The following is a 9,005-nucleotide window of genomic DNA, read 5'->3' as shown; positions in this document are numbered from 1 at the left end:
AAACTTAAACTTGAAACTTGACTTGAACTTGAATGGTTATCAGGAAACTGAATGGTGTACATACAGTAATAGATTGGAGAATAAATGTACTTTTCTGACCATGTAAACCATGACTGAAACTGCTAAGGCAGCCTGAGAGAAAAGTCTCCAGAATGCCTTCGCTGCTCCCAGACAAAAAGACAAACACAATAACATTGTTTAAAAATGCTGTTAGAGCATTTATTCTCAAACATGACCAGGCAATACAAATTAATCTGTACAACTTACATCACACAACATACATACTCAGCAGACATAGTAAGTCAGTCCAATCAATTGTAATCAAAGACACAAAAGAAAGCCCATGTACAAGCGGACATTAGATTGGAGGGGGAAGTGCATCCATCAGCTGTTGGCAGTAGTGCCTGGTTCAGGAGACTGGAGAAACTCGTACGGGTCGTGCATCATCTCTGACTGATCTCCAACACCAAGGTGTGATGGACTCCCTGCACAACACAGGATGAAATGAGAAGTTGAGTCATCATCACGACAACTGACATAACAAGGACATCTCAAATTGTGTATCTGTTTATATTATAGTATATTTGGGTCTATTGATGTGGATATTAAAAGATAAAAGGTATCAAAAAAATAAGTAAGTAATACGTCTGTGGAGTGGATGGGTGTGGGCATTGAATGTAATGACAGGCCTTGACTTCTGGGCCTCCCAGGGTACTACTCTGCGTGGCCTTCTTACCCAGGTGGTGCTGGTCACGTTCGGAGGCGTTGGAGAGGGAGGACAGGTTGGAGGAGGGCCTGGAGCCCACTCTGTCCACCTGTGTATCCTGGAACTCCTGCAGGAGCTTGGCAGTGTCGTCAAAGTGCTGGTGGCCTTCGTCATGTTCCGGCTCTTTCTTCACCGTCTTACCTGAAAGGGTGCAGGGAGGGCAGGCAGGCAGGCAGGCAGGCAGGCAGGTCAAGAGCTTGGTCTCAGACTCGGACGTATGCCAGAAACAAAAGAACATTAGGACTCACCCAGATTGTTCAGCATGGACATATCAAGAGACATGTCAGGGTAGCTCTACATAGACATGAAATACAACATTGAGCTGCTCTCTCCTAAGGTCCCACTTCCATCCTGCTGATATGCACAGCAATGAACACCATGATGATACAACAGTTAGGTGCGGTCACACTATAAATTCATTTCTGATTAGATGAGAGGCATTCCATGAGTCATGATGAGAGGTGATATCTCAGGACATCGTCTCTCAAGACTCTTTACAGTTTCGCATTTTGCATCGAACTGGCTGCTCCACTCATTCAAAGTTAGAGAGCAGCAATTTAATAATGACACTTTTGACAGTTAGTGAGAAATAAATTATGCCACTCTCACTTGTATCATATTGCTTAACTATAAGATATATGAATGTGCTGGATTGCTGTTCATAAACTAGTTATTATAAAGCCTGCTTACCTGCATATCAGAGATGCTACTCTTGGTTTCATCTGGTGTAGCAGACATGTTTCTTTTCTGAAAAATGAACGACACCATACCATAATTTGATGAAACATGTTGTAGCAAATGTTGTTAATTTCCACCATAGTTCCTGGCCAGGTAGGTGGAACAATAAAATACTGACAAGGACAGATGGGGAAAAAAGGACCATAGTAGAAAGTGTGCTTTCACAGCACACCATTACCAGCTATAGGCAAAAGACAACTGTTATGACATGGGCATACAAAACACAATGGGAATTAACTGATAAGGTCCTGTGTATGTTTTACCTGTCGAATCTGGAACACTGATTTGGAGTGATCCTCACCCGTCATCTTGTCCAGTAATTCATCCACAAGCTTCTTGGCAATGGTAATGCCTCCGCAGCCCTTGACAAACTCCTGGAGACTGTGGCATTATGCACAGGAAAGGATCATTAGTTCAGTCCCCACCTCCCAGCCCCGGTAAGACTGTTCAAGTGTTTTGATTGCTCACGTTACCTGAGGGCGCACTGCACTCCCGTCTCGTCCCCGTAGGCCGAGTAGAGCACGTCCATCTCCTCTGGGAGCAGGTCGGGATAGATGGAGTTGTTCTGGAGAGTCTGCGTGTTGTACACACTGCTGAGGAACGTCACTGCGAAGGCGGAAGAGGACACTAATGAATTACTTACACACAAATATTGTGAAATCAACTGGCTTAAGTCCACCAATTAAACAAATCTTCACATGGTTGGGTGACACTAATGAGAAGACACAGAAAAGACCCTGGGGCTGTTGCACATGTGCACGCCATAGGACGCACCCTTGTGTCTGCGGTCGTCTTTGAATCACAGCGCTGTTAGACCAGGTAACAGCATATTTGAGAGTGAACTCAGATCAACAGGATGGGTCTCCTCCTCTGAAACCAACAAAATACCCACAAAGCAAATGCAATACTTCTCATTCATTCAGATGATGGCAACAAAAGCACCAATGTTGTTGGTATGAGCAACTCCACCTTCCGCATCTGGTTCCTGCTGATTGACAACAGTGTAGAGGAGACCCTCTCCCTCTTTCCTTAGGTAACCAATCTACAGATTCAGAAGCAGAGGTTTAACCAAAATATACCAAACAAACAAAAAGAACAGTATTGCACTATACTAACAGGGGTGTTAGTGTACCTTGGAGCTGGGCATGAAGCGGTTGATGCGATCCCGTGCTTCATCAGTAGCATGCCTAAACAATAGCCAAAATGTACAGAACATGAAACATAGACCTAATGTCACAGTCCGGACCTGAATCCCCACTTAGTCGCTGTGAGGCCTCTGCTGTTCCTGAGCTCCATTCCAGGTTTTCCCTCTGTCCTGGCTCCCGGTTGACTGACAGGGGAGTGATTTTGAGGTTTTTGAGGTGATTTTGACTGCACCCTCCTTGAGACTCTCGCTTAGACTGTTTTTTGTCACTAACCTGCCTGTTTAGCCACGTGAGTCCGGCCTAGCGCCTTTGTTCATCTGCCTGTTTTTGCCACTGTGGATTTTGCCTGTAGCCTACTGCCTGTGTTTTCTGTCTGCCAATCCATGCACCGAACTCTACCTTTTTTGGGATTTTGTTTGAGCCCAGTCTGTACCTCTGCCGTAGAGGTTTTAAGTTTGTGCTGGTTGCCTATTTCTGTATTTGATTATTAAAATACCACTTAACATACTCTCTGCTTCCTGAGTTCTGCTCTTGGGTCCACAGTTTCTCCCCCGGCCTCACTGGCCCTGACGCCTAAGATGGATTGAAGATAAAAAGCAGATACATCTTCCCTGTGAAAATTATTTATAATTAGGCCTAGATATAGCATGTGTACACTTCCATGAGGCTCTTATTTACAGGAACAAATATCATGCAATTGCTCTGCTCTCTTCACATTCTGTAATACATACTGTATGAGTGGAAGTGTCTCACTATTGTGGCTCAGAGTCACCAGGGTCTGTTTCTTTCATGTTATACAACTGCTGAAGATGCAACCAGCAGATTATGTAATCCTTTTACCACTGAGTGAAATATACAATACTCTTATGACACATTACTTGCTGTCAAGACATTAATTATTCCGCAGTTCAAGTTAAAAATTAAAAGTGTTAACACTTTCGCACATTCAAGTATGCATTTATCGTGAAGTTAAATTAAGGCACTAGACGGTTCCAGCCAGGGTCCATGCATGAAAAGATCAGTGTAAACTTCAATCAAAGAAAAAATTGTTTTTATATACAGCGCCCTCCACAATTATTGGCACCCCTGGTTAAGATGCGTTAAAAGCCTTAAAATAAATACATTTTTTATTGTAGAAGCATACTCTCACACTGAAAATTGTAGAAAAATGTAACCTTCAACTCAAGAGAATTTTAAGGTGGGAAAAAAAATCCCTGACGGAGAAATAATTATTCTTCATAAAATCACCTGTTCCACAATTATTGGCACCCCTAACAATTCCTAGGAAATAAATGTAATTAAAGTATTTCTGTCATTTCTGTCATTTCTACAGTAGTTTACAAAGTCAATCAGAGTATGTAGGAACATTTAATTAGTAATTCTTAACATCCTGTTTCCCTGGGCTATCAATATGACATGACACAGAGGCCATTTCTCTTCAACATGGGAAAGACAAAGGAACGCACTGTTCAAGTAAGGCAGATGTGTGTCGACCTTCACAAGTAAGGCAATGGCTATAAGAAAATAGCCACTCGGACACCTGCCCATATCTATGGTCAGAGGAATCGTTAAACAACTGGAACAGTGGTAAACAAGCCTGGAAGAGGACGCATGTTTATTTTGCCACCACGCACAGTGAGGAGGATGGTAAGAGAAATAAAAAAAATCTCCAAAACTCACTGTTACAGAATTGCATCAAATGGTTGCATCTTGGGGTCACAAAGTCTCCAAAACAACCATCATGCCCTCTACATGGCAACAAGTTGTTTGGGAGGCATGCACGGAAAAAACCTTTCTCGTTCAAAATCATAAGCACAAATGTCTGGAGCGGTACTGGGCCTTCAACTGGGACCGTGTGCTTTGGTCAGATGAGACAAAGTTAGAGCTTTTTGGCAACAAACACTCTAAGTGGGTCTGGCGTAACAAAAAGATGAGTATGCATAACAGCACCTCATGCCCACTGTGAAGTATGGGGGAGGATCGGTGATGCTGTGGGCCTGTTTCTCTTCCAAAGGGCCCGGGAACCTTGTTAGGGTGCATGGCATCATGAATGCTTTGAAATACCAGGACATTTAAATAAAAATCTGGTGGCCTCTGCCCGAAAGCTGAAGATGGGTCGTCACTGGGTCTTTCAGCAAGATAATGACCCTAAACATATGGCATAAGTCTACACAGAAATGGTTCACCAGACACCGTATCAAGCTCCTACCATGACCATCTCAGTTCCCAGACCTCAACCCCATTGAAAACCTGTGGGGTGTTGAAGAGGAGAGTGCAGAGGTCGTTGGATGATTTGGAGATTTTGTGCAAAGAGGAATGGTTGAAGATCCCTCTTTCCGTTTTCTCTAATCTTGTGAAACATTATAAGACAAGATTAGGTGCTGTTTTATTAGTAAAAGGGGGTTGTACAAAGCATTAACATCAGGGGTGCCAATAATTGTGGCACACATGATTTGATGTAAAATAATTATTTCTTAATGTGGGATTTTTTTCCTTCTAAATAAATGCACTTGTATTAAAGGTTGGATTTTACGCTTTTTTTTTTATTGTGGTCCTATATTATTTGGGAAAAAATGAATTTATTAGAAGCTAAAGAACACATCTTAACAGGGGTGCCAATAATTGTGGAGGGCGCTGTATGTTAGTATGTATGTTAGTCATTAATTAGTAATATGTCAAACGCTAGATTGACTGGCCTACTACTGTAGGTAAGTTGCTGTGTAAGGGTGAGTGGAAACAGGTCGGTGAAAGCTACTGTACAGTATATTCCCGGTAGGTCTGTTTTTGTTGCTTTTCTTTAGACTGGGTGCAGCCAGAATCGTGAGGATGAGGCAGTCAGGCTAGCTTTCTTATCCAAACAATGTCAAAATTGTCACTGCACTTGCCAGTAGCAAGACACCTGCCGAACGATTGTCCTGCAATGTATTGTGCCTAAACGCATCTTACCTACCAGGAAAGTAAGATGCTTTGCCAACAATAAGCTCTGGATCACCAGAGACCTAAAGGAGTTACTGAATAAGAAAAAAAAAGCCTTTAGGGATGGTGACAGAGAGATGCAGAGGAGCGTTCAGAGGGAGCTAAAAGTGAAGCTGAGAGAGAACAAGGAGGAATACAGGAGGAAGCTGGAGAACAAACTTCAGAATAACAACATGAGAGATGTGTGGATGGGCATGAAAACCATCACTGGTTTTAAGGTGAAGGGGAATCAGGCAGAGGGGAGCCTAAATAGGGCCAACGAGCTGAACGCATTTTTCAACAGGTTCAGTACAGGCAACTCCCCTACCTCACCCAGCCATTCAGACCTCTCATCCTCCTCCCTAGAACATCCTGTGCAAGCCTCCTCAGTGAGAATGGCTAAGGATCACTGTCCCCAGCCTTCAACTCCCATGATGGACACCACCTGGTCAGGAAGTGCTGAACCTGCATCATACCCTTCCCCCTCCATCCCTCCCACTTGTTTGTCTGTATCCAGTAGTCAGGTGAAAATGCAGCTGAGGAGACTAAACCAGAACAAGGCCCCAGGTCCGGATGGTATCAGCCCAAGAGTCCTGAAGGTCTGTGCGGAACAGCTCTGCGGTATTCTGCAGCACCTTTTCAACCTCAGCCTGAGCCAGGGGAGAGTGCCTATGTCTTGGAAAACATCCTGCCTTGTTCCGGTCCCAAAGAAACCTTCTCCATCTACCCTCAACGACTACAGACCACCAGTTGCCTTAACATCGCACATTATGAAAGTACTGGAGAGGATGGTCTTAGCCCATCTGAGACCACAGGTGACCACCTACATGGACCCATTACAATTTGCATACCGTCCAAAGGTGGGTGTTGAGGATGCCTTAATCTACCTGCTCCATAGAACACACTCTCACCTGGACAGTACTGGCAGCACTGTGAGGATCATGTTTTTTGATTTCTCAAGTGCTTTTAACACCATACAGCATGTGCTGCTACGTGAGAAGCTGCAAAGGATGCAGGTAGACACCTCCACTACTTCATGGATAATTGATTACCTGACTGAAAGACCACAGGTTGTGAGACTGAAATGGTGTGTGTCTGAGCAGGTAGTTAGCAACATAGGAGCACCACAAGGGACTGTGCTGTCTCCTTTTCTGTTTACACTATACACCTCTGACTTCCAGTACAACTCTGAGTCATGTCACCTGCAGAAGTTCTCTGATGATTCTGCAGTTGTGGGGTGTGTCAGTGATGGTGAGGAGACAGAGTACAGGCATCTGGTGGACCGCTTTGTGACATGGTGCAAAAACAACCACCTTGGCTTGAATGTGGCTAAGACCAGGGAAATGGTGATAGACTTTAGGAGGACCAGGCCTGAGCTAAATGCCATTTCAATACTGGGTGAGGAAGTGGACATTGTAGAGAACTAAAAATATTTGGGAGTTCTTATTGACAACAAACTGGACTGGAGACACAACACGGAGGCTGTATATAAGAAAGGGCAAAGCAGACTATTTCCTGAGAAAGCTCAAGTCTTTCAATGTGTGCAGCAAAATGCTGCAAATGTTTTACCAGAGTGTGGTTGCAAGTGCAATTTTCTTTTCTGCCATATGTTGGGGAGGTGGCATTACAGCCAGGGACACAAACAAACTGAATAGGATCATAAGGAAGGCTGGCTTTGTGTTGGGGTCAGCCCTAGAGCCCCTGGAGTTGGTGGTGGAGAGAAGGATGCTGCACAAACTGTTCAATATATTGGACAATACCACTCATCCACTACACAATGTACTGGTAAAACAAAAAAGTATTTTCAGTTGGAGGCTACGTCAACTAAGCTGTAAGAAAGACAGATACAGAAAGACTTTTTTACCTACTGCAATAGCACTTTATAATGACTCCCATCTGGGCAGAGAGATAGGAATAACATTTTAAATAATTTTTCTGTATGTATGCATGTTTGTATGTTTTTGTTGAATGTTGTGTTTGTATGCTGCTGAAACACTGCAATTTCCCCTTGGGGATGAATAAAGTATTTCTATCTATCTATCTATCTAAGGCTAGCACTTCGGAAGCGCGGCGCAATTGCGCCAAACGTTCTAATGTGCTCATCTCGCGTGTCATATTTTTTACATGTGGGTATTATTATTTTTTGTATTATTATTAATTCATTCGTTGATTCATTTATCTAATGAGGGTTATGAAGTCAATGATTATTATCATAATCATTGACTTCATTCAGCATCAACTCAATATAGGCTGCTGGAAACCCTGTCTCTCCTAAGGAACCACTTTCCATCTCCCATCATTAGCCTATTTAACACCGCTTTATGAGCAAAGATGGTAGCTTTCTTTGTAGGTGAACTTCAGAGGTCTCTATCAAGCATGAGTTACAATTTCCCCTTGGGGATCAATAAAGTATCTATCTATTCATCTATCTACAATGAAGCATGCCAGTAATTCCACCTCCAGCATCCAGATGGAGATGTGCCCATTTTAATGCAGGGATCTCAAGAGTATGTGGCTCTCTCTATGTGCACACAATACATTTCACTTTGACAGTTACTGTACCATTTTATCAAATCAATAAAGTCTGATTGTTTTATTCAATGAACTCACACGTGTATTCTTCCAAAGGGACTTGGACAGATACAGATATTGCTCTAACAGATGCTTTACAGCCAGTAACACAGTTTATGATCAATTTCAAATGTTCTGATGTTCTGATTTGCTACGAGCAGCTTTGTGTGTTGTTTCCGTTCAGAAATCTTGTGTTGTAGTGTTGTTGACAAAATGAAATAGTTACTCAGCATTCCACAGGTTGCCACACATGTGGGTTTTCACGGTGGGCTTGCTGGTGACTAAACATGTTACTTTGACGTCACTAAATAACCTTAACCATCACTGTGACAAAGCTGGCTAATGTTAGAAAAATCAGTGTCATTCACACAGAGTCAATTCCAAAGCAGTCTGATTGCTTCATCTTATTGCCTTATCTCTTAAAAGATAAGATGTCTAAACTTTCCAAAGGAAATCTTCCAGACCAAGAAACCACAATACAGCCGTTCATATGATGCTGAGAAAATTTATTGTAATAATGTATTGAAAAAAAACATGGACGGAGTAAAATAGTATCCTGAGTTGGCCATGATTGGACCTTGGTCACTTGGGTCAACAATCACACTGCAACAAAATAGCTGCTTGGCCAATCAGTGAGGTCCGCCAGAAAAGTCCTCCTGAAGACAGACGGGGTCGCCAACTGCCACGTCATAATGGCGGCCATCCTCAGTCACCAGGCAGACAGAGGGCCAGTCCCGAATGTGATTATCCGGGTAATGAGTGACAATGAAGTCCTTCATGTTGGCCATGTAGAGGCGGTACACCTTAATGGTGTGGTGCAGTGTGTAACC

At 43.1% G+C, this 9,005-nt stretch overlaps 1 pseudogene; it reads right to left on the bottom strand.

Annotated features, from left to right (window-relative positions):
- Window positions 1-384: 384 nt before the first annotated feature.
- Window positions 385-6,547, bottom strand: LOC134060477 (bromodomain-containing protein 9-like; annotated as a pseudogene).
- Window positions 6,548-9,005: the final 2,458 nt, after the last annotated feature.

The sequence above is a fragment of the Sardina pilchardus genome, chromosome 16, assembly GCF_963854185.1.
Source record: "Sardina pilchardus chromosome 16, fSarPil1.1, whole genome shotgun sequence".
Classification (NCBI taxonomy): domain Eukaryota; kingdom Metazoa; phylum Chordata; class Actinopteri; order Clupeiformes; family Clupeidae; genus Sardina; species Sardina pilchardus.
Note: the sequence above shows the minus strand (reverse complement) of the source record. Positions and strands in the feature narration are given on the sequence as shown.